This window comes from Cervus canadensis, chromosome 28 (genome assembly GCF_019320065.1).
Source record: "Cervus canadensis isolate Bull #8, Minnesota chromosome 28, ASM1932006v1, whole genome shotgun sequence".
Taxonomy (NCBI): Eukaryota; Metazoa; Chordata; class Mammalia; order Artiodactyla; family Cervidae; genus Cervus; species Cervus canadensis.
In genome coordinates this window covers 48590968-48609513 of record NC_057413.1, presented here as the reverse complement: position 1 = coordinate 48609513, position 18546 = coordinate 48590968, and positions in this window count along the sequence as shown.

The window sequence follows — 18546 nt, the reverse complement described above, 5'->3', positions numbered from 1 at the left end:
GGGGAGATGTGAAAGGAGTTTCCAGGGCTCTGCTCTTCTTCCTCCGCATCCCAGTGTTCAGTCAGCATCTCTTGGTTGACTGGTGCCAATGATCACCATTTACAATGAGATTTATTCCACTTGAGCCCTTCCACAACCTCCATGAAGTAAGTAGAACTTTACCCCATTTTACAGTTGAAGAAACAGAGGTGTGGAGAGGGGCCAGTGAGAAATTTCCTTGAGTGTCTCACTGCTCCCACTTCATCTCCCTTAGCTAGGCCCCCACAGAGGGGGAGCCTGGAGCCAGCTGCTTGGTTTTATCTGCAGCTCAGGTGGCCACTTAAAGACTCATTCTTTTGAGCTCATTAATTAGTACAGTGGTTTCCAAACTTGGTTGCACATTAGAATCACCTGGGGAGCTTTTAAAACTCCTGCTGCCTAGGTCACCCCCCCACCCCACTCTACCAATTAAATCAAAATGTGGGAGGGCTGGAGTGAGAGCTGGGTGTTTGTGTTTTTCAAGATGTCCAGGTGGTTCCAATAAGCAGTCAAGTTTGAGGACCACCGCTCTCGCCACCTCGGCCCCCGCCAACCAACCACTGAGGGTTTACCTATAGGCCTATAGGCTGCGTGCTGTTGATTCTGTAGCTCGTATTTCATGATAGGATACTTAGAAACAAAGGCTTCACACCTAGGCACATGTGTATCCTTAACTTTTCTACAGAGAAGTGAGGCAACTCATCCAGACACCCAGCTCCTAAATTAGCAAAATCAGGACTAAAATCCCCGTCTTTGAAGTTCTCAAATAAATGCTCTGGCCTCTGAGACAAGGTCAGCTTCTTCAGAGCTGTTGGCTTAACACAAAGAAAACAGGACCCAGTCAGTATCTGACCCCTCACCCTGGTCCCTGACCAACGCCCGTCATCACAACCATGACTGACCCTTTATCTCCACCACCAGCTCACTCCACCCTGACCACAGCTTGACCCCTAACCCTGACCATGACTGACCCCTAACTGAGATCCCCATTTTACAGATGAAGAAAAAGAGCTTGGAGAAGTCTAAGTCCTTTCCTGAGTCCTTCCTGAGGGCCAGGCTGTCCCTAACGCTGGTCACTGTCTCACACACATGTTCAGCGCTGGTCAGAGTGTGGAGGGTTTCAGGCAGCCTGATCTCAACACTGGTAAACAACTCTGTGTCGTATCACATTTACTAACAATAATAAAATAAACACGTGGGGCCCGTGTGTCAGCCAGGAGGTTAGCATTTTCATGTCCATGATTTCTTCAAAGGCTCTCCCATGCTCTGTTAACTATCAGCAGGAGACACGGGTTTGACCCCTGATCCGGGAAGATTCCACATGCCAGGGAACAACTAAGCCCATGAGCCACAACTACTGAGCCTGTGCTCTAGAGCCTGCGAGCTGCAGCTAAGGAAGCCTGCACGTCTAGAGCCTGCGCTCCGCAGCAAGGGAAACCACCCTGATAAGAAACCTGTGCATGGTCCTAAAGAGTTGCCCCTGCTCACTGCAGCTAGAAAAAAAATAGCCTGAGTAGCAATGAAGACCTATCACAGCCAAAAAAATTTTTAAGTTTTGTTTGTTTTTTTTAAAAAGAAAACCTCCAACCAGTCCTGTCACTTCCTACCTGCTTTCCTCCATGTACCCAAGGCTTGCCCTGCCCCACTGTATGATCAAACACACACGCACCGTCACACTCACACGCCTCCTGGGCTGGAATGCCCTTGCTCTCACCACAAGACCCATGACCCAGGATCCCGCCCAAGACCTTGCCTCCTCAGGAAGTCTATGGGGTCCATAGAGTCCCACGTTGGTCCTGCTGCTGATCCCCTCCAAAAGCCATCACCAGGCCCAAGAGAGATAACAACCCCCTGGTGCCATCTTCACCAGGTGAGGGAGGTCAAGGCCAGCACATCCTTGGGAGCGAAGGTCACATGGCAGAGGTTACTTGTCTTTACACAGGCACTCACACACACACATTCACCAAGTGTGTTTATAGAGTTCTGAGCAACTGTAAACTTGGCTCGCTCCGGCTGCCCCCAGGAGAGGGGAAACCATAAACACCTCCTGCTCTGGCCAGCTCCCCCCAACAAGGCAGGTCACCTCCAAGGACTCGGACACCTCATCATCGCAGGGACTGGCTGTACTCATCTACTTTCTCCTTGGTGAACAACACCTAACCTCCTGCCCCCAGTACAGCTGGAGGGCTCACTCCCAGGATCCTGCTCATGCTTCTCCTGAGACTTTGCCCCAGCTGTACCTGCCCCTGGGCATTCCTCACCCCTCTCTTATTCCTTCCAAACTCACCACCCTGGAAGGCCCATGTTAAGTCTCACCTCCTCTAAGATGCTTCCACTGATCTCTGCCACATACAGGGAGTTCATTCTAGAAGAGCCTTTAGGACCAAAAAAAAAAAAAAGTCTGTGCAATAAAACCTAATGTTTCACTATTAGAAATTCATTCCTTTGGCTTGAACATCACTCTCCCCTCAGGAAGGGTCCTTGGGTATTTATACAGATGTGCCCTATAGTGAAAGTGAAAGTGCCCTATAGAGGTCATCATTACACAGGGGACCCTACACTAGAACATGCATTCTGGTTCTAACTCTATCACTACCTGCTTGAGGGCATCATGGCCCTGTGAATGCACAGTGAGGGGGATGGGCCAGAAAATCTCTCGGATCCCTCAGCTCCAGTAGACAGTGGTTTCTCTTTCCAATCAAGGCTTTTTATTGGGAAATCACACACTTGACCTTCCCACTTTGAAATGTCGCCATAACTTTAAAGGGGAAGAGAAATCCTACTGAGTCAGACCTAAGGCAGGACAAAAGTGTCAGTTATAAGGGAGGCCATGCATTACAAGGCTTAGGGAATGGTAAAGAAAAACCACAGAATGTATCTTCTGGAAATTTTAAAATGTAAGAAAGGCGTCCCTCAAATTCTGAGTTTGAATTTACTAGGCCATTTATTACTATATTATTATTAAAAGGAGAGCATGATCTCTCCCTGAGCAAGGGGGTGGGGGGAGGCCTTGATAGAGTTCCCAGTGCCAAATGATAGAGAGCTGAATGGTCCAGGGCCTCACCCCGACTTCCTCCATTGTCCCCCATTCCACTTAATGAAGGCTCAACCCAGAACAGCCAATGAGTCTTGGAAAATCCGCCTGTTGTGTGAGAGGATTTCCATAAATCTCCCTCATTTAGGTGGTGACAGCCCTGTGCCCTGGCTGGTTCCTGGGGACCCTCGTTAAGGACAGGTGCTTTCTGGCCAGCTCCTTGTACCTCTGGGGCCTTTGACTGCATAGGGGTAGGGGAGGAAACCCACCCAGCCTCCCCAGAGCCATCTCCAAGGAAAATTACTTTGGGCTGCTTTGGGCCTGCGGGAGCGAGGACATGGGCTCTAACCTACCAATGGCATGGCAGTTTGGAGGGTCATTTGGCATATATTTGCTAGCCACCCATTCAGGTCCCTGGTGGCTCAGAGGTTAAAGTGTCTGCCTGCAATGTGGAAGATCCGGGTTCGACCCCTGGGTTGGGAAGATCCCCTGGAGAAGGAAATGGCAACCCACTCCAGTATTCTTGCCTGGGAAATCCATGGACGGAGGAGCCTGGTGGCCTACAGTCCATGGGGTCACAAAGAGTCAGACATGACTGAGCGATTTCACTTTCCATTCAGGTCCCGAGGGCTTCCCATGTGGTGCTAGTGGTAAAGAATCCGCCTGCCAATGCAAGACGTAAGAGATGCGGGTTCGATCCCTGGGTCAGGAAGATCCCCTGGAGGGCATGGGAACCCACTCCAGTATTCCTGCCTGGAGAATCCCATGGACAGAGGAGCCTGGCGGGCTACATTCTATAGGGTCAAAAAGTGTCAGTCACGACTGAAGTGACTAAGCACACACGGCACATTCAGTCCCCACCTTGTGAAACTTTACAGACCTGCCTTATGGAGTATGGTGACCACTTGTGGCTATTTTTTTTTTAAGATATATTTTATTATTTATTTATACTTTTTGATCACACTGGGTCTTCATTGCTGCACGCGGGCTTTCTCTGGCTGTGGCAAATTGTGACTACTCTTCATTGTGGTTTGCAGGCTTCTCATTGCAGTGGCTTCTCTTGTTATGGAGCACAGATTCTGGGCACACGGGCTTCAGTAATAGTGGCACGTGGACTCAGCATTTGCAGCTGGAGGGCTCTAGAGTGCTGACTCAGTAGTTGTGGTGTATGGGCTTAGTTGTTCTGTGGCATGGGGGATCTTAGTTCCTGGACCGGGGATCAAACCTGTGTCCCTTGCATTGCAATGTGGATTCTTAACCACTGGACCACCAGGGAAGCCCCATGGCTATCTAATTTTAAATTAATAAACATTCAATTTTACAAATTCAGTAACTCAGAATTTAAGTGCACAAAATAAGTGCTCAGAAGCCACACGTGACCATCTAGAACCTTCTTGCCATCTATTTTATCGGACAGTTCTGCTGATAACTGGTAACTAGGCAGAGTGGCCTTCTGGAGGTGACGATGGAGCCATTCAGGGCAGAAACTCCAACATCAACCGCCAGGAACAGAAATCTGGTACTGACAATGGCGAAGGCTTCAAGGGCTGAGGGAGCCCCATCTGAGGGGGAGACACAGCCCCTGTCCTCAGGGGGCTCCCAGCCCAAAGAGGGTTAAATAATTCCTTGGCCAGATCTTGTTTTCCCCGAGCAGGTGAGGAGGAAAGGGCCCAGCTGTCACTTGGCAGGCTCATTAGTGATGTCTTCTGGGGCCTTGCTGTCCCCAGGGGTAATTATTAACAGGCCTCAGGTGTGAGAGAGCCTGCGGCCTGGGCCCCTACCCTCCCCTCCAGCCAACCAGGCCAGCTGGGCATCCTGGGGGGCCCAGAGTTGAGAGTCCCACCTGGAGACAGACTCGGGCTGAGTAAACCCCCAGCCCCCTCTCTGAGCCAAGCCTTGCTTCACATTTGATAAGATGAACCTCCATCCAGGGACAGGGCACAGACCAGGAAAGCTGCCGACCACCTCCTGATTAAACAAAAGAAACTGTTCCACACTGGGGGGTCCATCCCTCAGCCTCATGTGGGAAGGCCCAATCCCCCCAAACCTAGGCCCAGCCTCTAGCCTCGTCAGCAGGAATTTTCCACATTTGCTGAGATTTCTGTTTGCCTTCCCCATTAGCCTGACAAGCATGGATGGAAAGATGACTAAGGCAATTAGTGACTGACTATAGCCGGGACAGGAGGGCCAGGCCAGGATAGGGTGGCAGGGGCTGGAGTGTGGCTGGAGAGGCTGTGAGTCAGCCAGAAAGTGTGAGCGCCCGGGGCCTGAGCCAGTCTGGGAACCTCAGGCCTAAGAGGAGGAGGCCTGGGAACAGAGGAAAGCAAGGGATGTCTTCAGCCTTGTTACCGTGGAAACATCTGGCAAGAAGGCGCAAGCCCCTGGGTGGGTCAGTGGGCCTGAGAAGGAAGAGGTCTATTCTGCAGCCACAAATGGCCACCCAGCCCAAGCCCAGCCCTCAAAGGACCCATGTTCACAGATATTGAACATGGCCTGGGGGTGCCACCACAGAGCCCCACCTGGACCTTTTGCTGGTAGGTGGAAAGGACGGCGTGAGGAGTGAGGTTTTAGAACCTTTAACCTGTGGTGGATCCCAAGCAGGCCCCCAGCCATCATCCATTTCAGTAGGTTTCCGGTTCTTTCGATTATATAATATATCTCTATTAATAAAAAAAAAAATCTGTGGGGGCTCTCCTGGTAGCTCAGTGGTAAAGAATCTGCCTGCCAATGCAGCAGACACAGGTTCAATCCCCGATCCGAGAGGATCCCAGTACCACAGAGCAGCTTAGCCTGTGAGCCACATCTATTGAGCCTGTGCTCTAGAGCCCGGGGAACCGCAGCTACTGAAGCCCGTGTGCCCTAAAGCCTGTGCCCTGCTTCAAAAGAAACCAGCACAATGCGAAGCCCGCTCACCACAACTGGAGAAAAGCCCTCCCAGCAAGGAAGACCCAGCGCAGCCAAAAATAAATAGAATTATTTTTTAAAATTTGTGATGTGTGCTCTAACAAATGTGTATTTCTTTATAATTTACATGTATTCCCATACAAAGTTATGTACATTATTGAAAAATACACCCCCAAAAATAGACATTTTAAAAAGATGAAAGAAAGAAAAGAAAGAATAAAATAGAAGTAGGGTTCCAGTTGTTTCACAAACATGGATGGACCAGTCTTGTCACACCTGATTTTTGGAGCCCACTGATTTACTTAGAGTGTGGGTGACACATTGCGAAGCCCATTAAATGAGCAAATCTCCTTGTGTTTGCAAGTTTGACGTCAGCCAGTCCACCCAGGGGAGTGTTAAGCTTAGTTGCTATCTTGACACGAGTTTGAACTTGAGCAGACCCTTATCAGGGTGGTGGCAGAGCTGGTGGTGTCATCTGACAACAAGCTGAGACTCCCTTTCTCCACATCTCGCCCCCCACCCCTGCCAATCATAAATTTTGCCCACTTGTTCTATGTGGAAGGCCCTGTCACCCTTCTCCACCTTGGCAATGACTCATCTTTCCAAACTCCAAATCTCTGCTCTTTTCTAGGGTGTCTTCCCTGAATCTCAGACTGGTCAGGTGTCCCACAGCCCAGTGTGGATACCACCATTCTGGCATTCATGACGCCGCACTAGAATGAGGTGTTTAATCCTCTGCTCTCTCCCTAGATTGTGAACTCCAACAGGGCAGGGGGGCACTATATTCTTTTTTGTATCCCCGGCCACCAGCATACACAGACAAGGGCATTCCCATTCATAGTCACTCCTTGACTGGCATGGGTGTGAGTTGCTCAAGTTGCTTGAGTCCTGGCTGACTCTTTGCGACCCTATGAACTGTAGCCCACCAGGCTCCTCTAGGCTCCTCTATCCATGGGATTCTCCAGGCAAGAATACGGAAGTGGGTTGCCATGCCCTCCTCCAGGGGAATCCTCCCAACCCAGGGATCAAACCAGGGTTTCCTGCCTTAGTAGGTGGGTTCTTTACCACTATCACCACCTGGGAAACCCTTGACTGTCATGGGATCCCCTCCCAAATCAGCTACTAGCACTCAAATCCTTCCCCGGGGTGGGGGAAGGGGGCGGAGAACAGACCAAGGCACTGACATATATTAGGTGCTTAATAAATTCCAATTAATGAGGGTCTACTGAGCCACATCTATGTCCAAGCAATGGAGGGTTCCAAGCGGGAAAATCTCACTGGGCTGGAGAGGTAGTAGAAAGTTCCTGAGGAGGTAGATGGAACTGGCCATCCAGGATGAGCAGGGTGGAGCAGGCAGACAGCAAAGGAGATGGAATTCCCAGGGGAAGGAAGAACATGAGCAAAGTTGGGGATCTGGAAAGAAGGCGGCCAATCCAGAGGGCAATGAGGAAGGGCTGAGTGACGCATCTCACCCTGGCCTGAAGGGGTTTTCCCTGTCCCATGCCTAGTTTCTGGGTTCCTCTTTCCTTGAGTCCAGAGTCTTAGCAAATAGGCTTGGAGCTTGGCATCTTAGGAGAGGGGCTTTTCAGAAATTCCACACACTGGCAGAGGAGCAAGGCCCCCTCCCTGCCCCCACTCTTTGGAGCACTCCTCATTAAGAGCTTTCCCAAGACAGGCAAAGGGATTAGGCTGATTTCTGCGACGGTCGATGCCTACACCTGCCCCCTCTCCTCACGTGTGGAGAAGGGAGGGAGGCAGAAGGAGGGAGCCAAGGGTGTTCTCTGTTTCTCCACTGATCATGAAATGCAGTTAAAAGTAGGCAGGAAACAAATCTGGGCATGCCAAGAGTGGGCCCTGTAAGCCCCCTGGTCCACCCTGGCGTCTGGGGGGTCCTGCATGAGCTGGTGGTCACCCAGGCAGTGGTGGCTATAGCAGCAGCAGTGACATCCATCCTGAACAGCCACACTCAGCCAGAAAAGGGCGTGTGGGCTTGTCCTGGGGCTAAGTCCCCACCCCTTAGAATGGAGCTCAGAGAGGGCCGGCCGAGGAGTCTGCTTACTTCTTGACCTGACTCTGCCACCTGCTAGCTGGGTGACCTTGGATAAGCTCCTCCACCCTACCTGTGACTCTGTATCCCTAGTCATACAATAAAGGAACTGGATACAGAGTCCCTTCCACTCTGAGGTTTTATGTTCTAAGTCTGAGCTGCTTTCTGCCCAAGGTTCTTCAGCCCAGACATTCTAGAGGACTGACCCACACATCTCAAACTAACCTGCTCTGGGGTTTCAGGCTGAGGGCCAGGGCACTGTAGTAAAGGCCACAACAGTTTGGAAGCAGGGAGGACCAGCATCTGAACATTCAGGCAGGTTCCAGGGGGACAGGATCCTCACTGGACATTCTCTGAGCCAACCAGATCCCAGCAAAGCTGGGCACACATATTTAGGGTCAGGTTGCCTCTGGTTTCTCTCCTCTCCTCTCTTTTCTCAGGAAAGAGTAGTTATCATCTGGAGCAAGAATGGGGTCGCATAGAACAAATCATGAAATTAATCTTGTTCTTTCTTTTTACAGGGTCTCTGGTCCCAAGAGACACCATGGGTACTGTGGTTCCAGGGAAACCAAAGGGGGCTTAACACCCAGTCATTCATTGGAGCCTCCCATCTTGTGATTCTCCCATGCATGGTCTTCAGTGGAGGAGGTTCAACCTCAGGGAAACTTCCTCACTGGTGTGAGGTTCCAAGGACGTGGCCATGTCCCAGAGGAGAGCTCTAAATTAATACACCAAGGCCCCATCCCACCCATCCACTAGCAAGTCAATGTGGCTTTTCCAGGTGCCTTCGGCTTTGAAGATGACTTGGGTGGGTCCTGCCATGGTTAGAGTCTCTCCTTGGAGCCAGTTGTCCACAGGTTAAAGCAGACAAGATCAAGAGCACAGGTCCTGCCCCGACAGCCCTGGGACATCCTCCACTCTGGACAGAACACTGCATCTGTCTCACCCCAGACTGACTTTGTATTAATAAATATGAACAAGAGCAAATCCAAGTCAGGACTATAGTAAGATACAATTTTTCACCTATCAGATTGGCAAAAATTCAAGAAAAAGAATCTGATAGCATACTTTGTTAGCTGGGCTGTGGGGAAATCCTGACAATCATCCTTTGGTGCAGTAGGCTTAATTGTTATAATCTCTGGAGAACAATTTGACAATATGTATCAAGGTTACAAAAGCACATACCCTTTGACCAATAATTCCAGATCTGGGAATTGATGCTACAGATATACCTAATACGTGTGAAATGACGCATGTACAAGATTATTCGCTGCCTCATTGTTTGTGAAGTCTAAAGATGGAAATGATCTAATTCAACAAAGGACTGGTTGAATAAATGACAGATCAGCCACTCAATAGAATACTATGCAGCTGCAAAGCAGAAGTGGGGGGCATTAAGGCATTCTTTAGGTAGCTTTATCTTGAAGTCGTCCGAGACGAATTAAACTGAAGAGACCAGACACGGAACCATAGGTAAAGTGGACTACATTTTGTGGAGGAAAGAGGGGGCAATATGAATAAAACTTTAAAATTCATGCCTTCCCTCCTGGAAAGAGCATAACAACTCAAGAGGGTTAGAACCAGCTTGGCCTGTTCAGATCTTCACCTTGGATTGAAGAGTAACGGAGGTAATAGGAGAAAGTCAAGAGCTCTGGAGGTTGGCTGTCACGGATCAGGGGATGGCACTGCTAGACCCTAGCTGGAATTAGTCCTGTCCTGGGTCCTCCCCGACATCCCCCAGAGCCTTCTCACCTACAAGCTAACCTCAGGAAATGAATTTGCTGCACACTGCCCATGGCCTCATTAGGGTCAATTGTCCTGGGCCAATGAGGAAAGAGCAGAGGCGGGGTTTAGTATGTTAATGAGTCATTGTGTCTAGTACAAGCAAACCCTACCGCCCCTAGGAACCCCTTCAAAAGAACAAACATTCTGGTGCTGGCACTCTGCACATTGCAAATAATGATTTGGTTTCAGCACTAAGGTGTATATCCTCCCTTTGAAATTGATCACTTGTATTCTTTGTATTTGAACTGCAAATTGATTTCCGTTTTTGAGTCCCCAACAAGGGGCTCAGCGGTAAAGAATCTGCCTGCCAATGCTGGAGACTCGGATTCCATCCCTGGGTGGGGAAGATCCGCTGGAGGAGGAAACTCACACCTATATTCTTGCCTGGGAAATCCCATGGACAGAGGAGCCGGGCGGGCTACAGTCCATGGGGTCACAAAGAGTCGGACGTGACTTAGTGACTAAACAACAAAAGCTGCTAGTGAAAGCTGCTTTATATCTAGTTGTATGTCTACATATATCTAAGCAAACCTGATTGGAGTTGATACTGGGGTCCCCTAAGGATATTTTCCCCTTGAAGTGAAGTCCTAGTTGGGGGGTTATCCTCTTGGGAACACAGTAGATGTTTAGAAAATGTTTGCTGAAATAATTATCTAACTTAAGTAGGAATCTCAGATGCAAGCCAGAAGTTCCTGCCAACCACCCCACCCCTCCGCCCCCACACAAACACACACACTGGTCCCAGTTGGTGAGGAAGCTAGGCCTTCATCAAGGAGAAGCAGGTGTCCATACCTGGCCTGCATCTTCCATGCACCTGCCTGGGGTCTCCAGTTTTCAGCCTGATCTCTGGAGGTGCAGACCAGGGCAAAGCGATGACAACAAGGGGCGTGGTCCCCCCAAGTCGATTGGAGCGCGTTCCTGAGATAGGGATGCGATGGCAGGAATGTGAGGGGCCAGAGGCAGTGATGGACCACGCCAGCCCAAGAGCTGAACAAATATTGACGCTAAGCAGGGCGGCCTCTTGAAAGCCCTCTATGGGATGCCTCTCGCTGTTCTCCTATCTCCAGCCACCCTCACCCAGTGCCTCCAGCTGCGGGGGAAGGGAATAAAGGGGAGAGTACCGCTCTCCCTTTGGGACCCAAGGCCCAGAGATCCTGGACAGGCACACCGTGTGGGCCTCGCTAGTCTTGGCATGAGGTTCCAGGAGCTTCCAGGCCTGGGTCTCCTGGTCCTCTGGGCTCTCCAGCCTGGATGTGGGTGGCACCTGGAGCAGGATGTGGCTTCCCTGGAGCTGGGCTGCCCTTCAAATGCCCCATGGAGGCCCTTGTCCCAAGGCGATCATTAAAAAAGAAACCCACTACAGGCCACACGGACCACTGTGTAGCAGTCAACTGCCTTCCTAATCACTACTACTAAGTAACATTTATTAAGAGCCTCCTGTGTACCAGGCACTAAATGCTTTACATGTATTAATTCATCTATTCTTCACAACAACTTTAAGAAATGGGTATTTTTTTCTTATCCCCATTATATGGAAGCACCAAGGCACAGGGAGAATGAGGAATGCCACATGGAGAAAGGTCCGTCAGAGCTTCATCAGGCCGGTTGGTCTGTGAATGCAGAAATGTGGAGACGGAAGGTACTTTGAGAAGGCTGGGTATCTGCTTCCTTTTATAGATGTGGAGACTGAGACCTGGAAGGGGGAATGACTTGCACAAAGTTACTCGAGGCTATAGAGCAAAGGCACCTAATGAAAGCTGCTGCTGACTGGCCGACATTCCTAGGAACCCAACCGCTGAGCACTAGGGTTACCTGAGGTCTCGTCTTCCAAGAATCCCAAATGCTTTGTTTTCTTTTCCTGCAGGCCTGATACTCTGCGTAAACACCCCACCCCACCCCCAGCCCCGGTCCCCACTGGATCTCTTTCCCCTCTCCCACCTCATTCATCCTCACCCTGATGCTTTCTCACATCGCCCCAGCAAATATCTTTCCAGGTTCCAGTCTCTGGGCCCTCTATTCTGTGGCTTCTCCCGTATGTTTTGGAAAAACCTCCATTGCCCTCTATGAGGGCATTGGGCTGCCTGAATCGCAGGATCACACCCCTCTCTACCTTTGAGATGAATCTCAAACTTTACTTCTGTGTTTGACAGAGTGGCTTCTGTCTTCACTTGGACCCTGATTGGACCCTGCAGGGAGCTGGGGTCTGCTCTCAGTTTCAGAACCAGGTTGGGAGAAGGTCAAAAATACGGACAGGAAATGAATACCAGCATTCTGGTTGTGATACTGTAGTATAGGTTTGCAAGATGTTACCATCGGGGAAAACTGGATAAAGGGTACATAGGATCTCTCAGTATTACTTCCTGTTGTTGTTCAGTCACTCAGCTGTGTCTGACTCTGGGACCCCATGGACTGCAGCATGCCGGGCTTCACTGTCCTTCAGCATCTCCCGGAGTTTGCTCAAACTCATGTCCATTGAGTCAATGATGTTATCCAACCATCTCAGTCACCTCCTTCTTCTCCTGCCCTCAATCTTTCCCAGCATCCCAGTGTCTCTTCCAATGAGTCAGGTCTTTTCCAATGAGTTGGCTCTTTGCATCAGGTGGCCAAAGTATCGGAGTTTCAACCTCAGCATCAGTCCTTCCAGTGAATATTCAGGGTTAATATCCTTTAGGATTGACTGGTCTGATCTCCTTACTGTCCAAGGGACTCTCAAGAGTCTTCTCCAGGACCACAGTTCAAAAGCATCTATTCTTCAGCACTCAGCCTCCTTTATGATCCAACTCTCATATTCATACATGACTATTGGAAAACCATAGCTTTGACTATTTGTTTGCAAAGTGGTATCTGCTTTTTAATCCATTGTCTAGGTTTGTCATACCTTTTCTTCCAAGGAGCAAGCATCCTTTAATTTCATGGCCACAGTCACTGTCTGCAGTGATTTTGGAGCCCAAGAAAATAAAGTCTGTCACTGTTTCCATTGTTTCCCCACCTATTTGCCATGAAGTGTAACTGCACATAAATCTGCAATTTTAGTTAAAATCCAAGTGTATTAAATCATGCATACATGTGCACAAGTGCCTCAATTCCTGGCAGGCTGCATGCCCAGCTTCACAGAGATTACCCCTGGGAGATGGATGAGTGCCTCTGAGGGTCAGGGGATGGTGAAGACAGGACTGTTTCCATTTTATTCCCCTATGAATAGTGTGAAGATAAATTTCTTAACATGTTTTGCTTTTCTAATGAAAGGAAACAAGTTAATACAATTTTTTAAATTAAAAAAAAAAAAAAAGAATGGAGACAGGAAGACAGGAAGGGTGGGGAGCTAGGAGAGGGATATTCAAGAAGGAATTCACCCAGTCTCCCAATCAGATTTCATCATTCCATCCGCACAGGGCAAGCCAGCCTCCAAGGCCTGGGCTGGACCCCCTAGGACTGCTCTGCTGGTGGAGAAAAAGAGAAGGCAAACTGGGATGGGAGGGGGGCGGGGTGCAGTCTGCAGCCCCCTGGCTTCTGAGCCTGGTCTCCCCTCAAGGATGCCAAGGAAACCTGGCTGGGGATGAGGATGGGATCCTCCAGCTCTCCAGACGGGCAGTGCCTTCTGCTCAGAAGGAAACACAGCCTGTGCGTATGTGTGCCCTGGCCTGCCTCGCCCCAGGCTGACCCTTGCCTCCCAGTTCAGTGACCTCTGGAACTTCAAGAACCCTCAGGAAGCCTCCCACTTCTCTGTCTATCTCCAGGTCAAAATCACTGACCGAGATTCCCAAGCAGGGAGAAGCCTCCTGGGCCCTCCACTCAGCTCTCACTGCCCACACACCCCTTTTCCAGTGTGAAAAGGGCAGGGCAGCACCCCCTCCAGAGCCCCACACAGACGGGCAGACATCCCACCCTCACCCCAGGTCTGCCCAGGGCTGTGTGAGAGCTAGTGTAGAGTCTGCGTCTTGTAGGGGAAGCTCTCAAAGAGGCACCAGGCTGCCCCGGGCTGCCAGGACATGCATTCCCAGGGTCCAGGAGAGACAAGGTGAGAGAGGATGATGCCCAGACACCTTCTGGGGACCAGGGACAAGCACTCAGAGCAATGCAATCCAGTGTTGATACAATGAGGGGGCTGGGAACCAAGGAGGTGCCTTCGGACGGGGAGGGCGAGCCAGGACCAGAGCATAAGTGGGTGCTTCAGAGCACAGAGGAATCCCTCCGCTTCTTCCACCCCATGCAGATGAACTGGGCTTGAGAACTCCCTGAGGGAGGAGCTGTGTCTCCCTGGTCAGACTGGGGTCCCCTGAGGACAGGGCTGGCTATGTCTTCCCCTCAGATTGGGGTTGTCTAAGTTTTTCTTCCTCATCATACCAGAAGTTTCTAGAACAGGGACTAGAAGCCAAGGATAGAAGTGAAAGAAGGCCAATTCCAAGCCATGACCAGAAAGAACTCACTTTTTTTTTTTTATCATTTATTAATAAATGATCTTTATGGAAAATAAAGCCCACACACATTCTGGATATCAAAAATTTTTCAGTTTGGTCATCAATCTCACCTACTCCGAGAAACCTATCTCTATGTACCCTCAGGAAAAAAGGAACAGTTCTAATTTCATCTCACTTGCTTTTAAATGAGACAATACAATACCTCCAGATGGTTCTAATATCAAGATAATACACCAGGATGTTGTTGTTATTTAGTTGCTCTGTCGTATCTGACTCTTTTGCAACCCCAGGGACTGTCGCCCACCAGGCTCCTCTGTCCATGGGATTTCCCAGACAAGAATACTGGAGTGGGTTGCCATTCCCTTCTCCAGGGGATCTTCCCGACCCAGGGATTAAACCCAGGTCTCTTTACCACAGGATTCTTTACCACTGAGCCACCAGGGAAGCCCAATACACCAGGATACACCTAGAGAATTCTCACCCCAGTATCTCCGTTCGCTCGCTAAGTTGCTTCAGTCATGTCCGACTCTGTGCGACCCTATAGAACGTAGCCTGCCAGGCTCCTCATTCCATGGGATTCTCCAGGCAAGAATACTGGAGTGGGTTGCCATTTCCTCCTCCAGGAGATCTTCCTGACCCAGGAATCAAACCTGAGTCTCTTACATCTCTTGCATTGGCAAGCAGGTTCTTTACCACTAGCACCGCCTGGGAAGCCCCCCCATATCTCCATTCCTCCCCATTCCAGCCACCATATGTAATCATCTACAGCAGCCTCCATGAACATGTGTCCTTCCAGTGTTCGTTAATGTAGATGTAATACAAGTGAATACTCTTGCTTTCCCCTCCCCAGAGAGAACTTTCTGGCATCTAGAACTAGTTTAGTCAAAAAGTGAGGTCTGTATCTCAGGTATGACTCACCTGACTGACTTTCAGGCCCCTCACCTGGATGGGGTGACCACCTGTCACCCCGCGTGCTGTGAGGAAGGAGGCAGCCTAGGTAATGGCCAGCATACAGCAAGTGCTCAATAAGCGAGTGCTTAAAGGAGAAATGATCTGAGGTCAGGCTGCTCTCTATGCCCTTAAATTGGGCCCAGCCAGGCTTGTGGGCAAGTGGGTCGGAGAGAAGAACTCTCTAAGTGAAGAGGGCGGGTGAGCAGAGGGCACCGAGGAGTGGGGTGAGGCCAACACGAATGTAGAGCAAGTGGCACTTCTGAGGTCTGTGGGTTCTGGGAATCTCCCCGCCAGACATCCTGGTCCTGAACAGAAGTCGAGCCGGTGTTTCCCTGGCAGCTCGGGCCGGGCAGTGGCAGAGGCCAGCTCTAAAGCCCTATCTAAGGTACACAGCATTATCTGCATCCGCCCCACCCCCCACCCCAGGGAGCCCAGGCCTCCCAGAGGGCCTGGCTCCCACTGCTTCGTTAATGTTTACCATCGCTGGAAAACAGTGGGCACACACAGCACGGGCCGCCTTCCCACCCAGAAATGCACACGGGGACTCGCAAATGCCACACGCAGCAGATTGCCTCCGAGGGTCCCCGCGAGCCCCTCACAAAACCAGGCGGGCACCAGCCTCAAGTCCCCACACCCCCGGCTCGCAGCCCTGGAGCCTTCAAGCACAGTGGGGGACAGTGAAATGGATCACCCAGACCTCACTGTCCAACCCACACATGGTGGGTACAAATCAAGATGTGCTGGAAGTGTAGGATACATCTGGATTGCGAAGACTTAGCCTGAAAAACTAACACTATCTCAGTGAATTTTCATCTATTGATTACTGGTTGAAACGATATTTGAGGATATATTTGGGTCAATCAGCACGTGCTAAATCACTTCAGTCATGTCCAACTCTTTGTAACCCTATGGACTGTAGGCAGCCAGGCTCCTCTGTCCATAGGATTCTCCAGGCAAGAATACTGGAAGGGGTTTCCATGCCCTTCTCCAGGGAATCTTCCTGACCCAGGGGTCGAACTCACATCTCTTAAGGCCTCCTGCTTTGGCAGATGGGTTCTTCACCACTAGTACCACGTGGGAAGCCCTCAATCAGAACATATAAGTTTATAAAATCTATTATTAAAATTCATCTTACCTCTTCACTTTACTTTTTTAATGTGGCTATTAGCAAATTTTAAAATACAGATGTGACTAACATAATTCTATTAAACAGCACTGATGAGAGTGTTACTGGAAATATATCTTGGAAGCTGTACCCTTTCCCTCCTGTCAGACCTGGGATAGGGTCCCACCACCTCTTCCGTTCCTCAGTGCCTGCCCTGCCTCCTGCCATCAGACTGGGGGCGCTCTGAGGACTGCATGCAGGTCTCTGCTCTCTCCAAATTTCACCCCAGAGCCTAGCTGCCTAGCAGGCTGGGACGGAGGCAGGAGAGGGGGGAGTGTGGTGGGGAGGTGGCAACGTGGGAGCCGGGAATTCACGCCCTCTGCCAAGTCAGTGAGGGCGTGGCCCAGGGAAGGCCACGCCCCCAGTCTTGTGGCCTGCCATAATCACAAGTTGCTCATTTCATTCAGTCGGTCTTAAGAGGAGGCATCATTTTCCCAAGACTTCAGATGCAGTCATTCAGCAAATTGTGGAACACACCCGGCTTAGAAATGGCTTGGAATGTTCACAAATGGCAAAGTGTCATGGGGAACCCACAAATAAATGTAAGAGAGGTCATGGCACACGGTCTGTCTCCTTTCAGCCTCATTCCACCATTTTTAGATGCTCATTTTAGAGCCCTTCCTAGAAGGGCTGTTCTTGGAATGAAAGACACCCCCACATCCACTCTTTCCCAAACTCGTACCCTAGCCCTTTATTCATTTCTCACCAAGTCTCCTCTCCAGGTCCTTACCCTCTGTGCACACTCCGCACACACTCACTGTCTAGCTCCACCTTCCCCTCCCCCCGCTGAACCCAGTTCCTCTTGTGTGCTGCGCTCAGCAGGTCAGTCACCTCTCTCATTCTGGATATGATACGTCTATTAAGCCAGCCTGTAACTGCCTTTCTCGTCAGATCATTACACGTTACCACTGACACATCATGAGTTGTCAACAAGCCTCCAAGTCTTTTGTTCTAAGTCCCTCTGTCACCTCCCAGCTTAGACAGTTGGCCTTGGGGACCCCCAAAGCAGGACCTGGCAGATGCCATCTTGTGTCACTGATCCCTCACAGCCACCTGTTGTGGCCCTTCTGGGTCCTGATTCCCTCACTGGTACTTCACTGCTCTTGTCAGTCCTAAGGTCAGTCCTCAGACTTCATCCCAGCCAACTTCTCAGTACCATTTGGCACAGTTGGTCACCTTCTTATCAAAACCTTTTTGTCACCTGATTTTCAAGCCGTCACACTCTCCTGTTTTTCCTTCTACTCCCCTGGCCGCTCCTTCTTGGCCTCCGTCACTGGTTGTTTCCCAGCTCCCCAACTCTGTAATGTTGGAATTCCCCACAGCTAGTCTTTGAACCCCTTTTCATCCTTATCTTCACTCACTCCCCTGGTGATCTCATCCAGACCAGAGGCTTTAAATATTATTTATAAACAGATGCCCCCCAAATTTAAATCTCCAGCCCAGACCTCTCCTCTGAATCCCAGACCCACATGTCCATTTGTACATTGTCATCTCCACCCAGATGTCTAAGGGGCATCTCAGACTTAGCATTTCACACCCTGACATGATCTTCCCACTCCCAACTGACATGTCCACCCACAGGCAGCACATGTCTCAGGATCTCGGTCACCTCAACTCCATCCTTCCAGTTCAATTCAGTCATTCAGTCATGTCTGACTCTTTGTGACCGCATGGACTGCAGCAAACCAGGCCTCCCTGTCCATCACCAACTCCCAGAGCCAGCTCAAACTCATGTCCATTGTGTCAGTGATACCATCCAACCATCTCATCCTCTGTCATCCCCTTCTCCTCCCGCTTCAATCATTCCCAGCATCAGGGTCTTTTCAAATGAGCCAGTTCTTCACATCAGGTGGCCAAAGTATTGGAGTTTCAGCTTCAGCATCAGTCCTTCCAATGAATATTCAGACTGATTTCCTTTAGGATGAACTGGTTGGATCTCCTTGCAATCCAAGGGACTCTCAAGAGTCTCCCCAACACCACAGTTCAAAAGCACCAATTCTTCAGCACTCAGCTTTCTTTATAGTCCATCTTTCACATCCATACATGACTACTGGAAAAACTATAGCTTTGACTAGACAGACCCTTGTTGGTAAAGTAATGTCTCTGCTTTTTAATATGCTGTCTGGGTTGGTCATAGCTTTTCTTCCAAGGAGCAAGAGTCTTTTAATTTCATGGCTGCAGTCACCATCTGCAATGATGTTGGAGCCCCCCAAAATAAAGTCTC